This window comes from Triticum dicoccoides, chromosome 7B, assembly GCF_002162155.2.
Source record: "Triticum dicoccoides isolate Atlit2015 ecotype Zavitan chromosome 7B, WEW_v2.0, whole genome shotgun sequence".
Classification (NCBI taxonomy): Eukaryota; Viridiplantae; Streptophyta; class Magnoliopsida; order Poales; family Poaceae; genus Triticum; species Triticum dicoccoides.
The window spans coordinates 76197210-76197875 of NC_041393.1; positions in this window are offsets into that span (position 1 = coordinate 76197210).

The following is a 666-nucleotide window of genomic DNA, read 5'->3' on the forward strand; positions in this document are numbered from 1 at the left end:
TCGGCCTCGCAGGGGGATGGCGAGGGGGTCAAGGCCCCCTCCCCACCCCCTGCTCGGCCTCGCGCTAACGCAGCAGTGCGCTTGGTTGATAGGCGCAGTGCGGACATTCTGTTTTTCCATCAAATGTGACGCACGCAAACCCAGAGCCACACCCCTATGATAGACAGGGGGCGACGGGGTGTGACGAAGTCACCTCCGCATGCGGCGTCGCGACATGCCACGTCGTCGCCTGCTCCGGCTTGTTCCAGGCTCGGCCTTGTAGGGGGATGGGGAGGGGGGCACGACCCCCTATCCCCACCCCCTACTCGGCCTCGCGCTAACGCACGCTGTGCGATTGGTCAACAAGCGCAGTGCGGACATTCTGTTTTTCCATCAAATGGGATGCATGCAACCCGAGAGCCACACCCCTAAGATAGACAGGGCGACGGGGTGTGACGGACTCGCCTCCGCAGGCGGCACCGCGGCACGCCGCGTCGCCGCCTGCTCCGGCTCGTTCCAGGCTCGGCCTCGCAGGGGGATGGTCAGGGGGGTCACGACCCCCACTTCCCCACCCCCTGCTCGGCCTCGCGCTAACGCATGCAGTGCACTTGGTTGACAGGCGCAGTGCGGACATTCTGTTTTTCCATCAAATGGGACACACACGAACCCGGAGCCACACCCTTAACA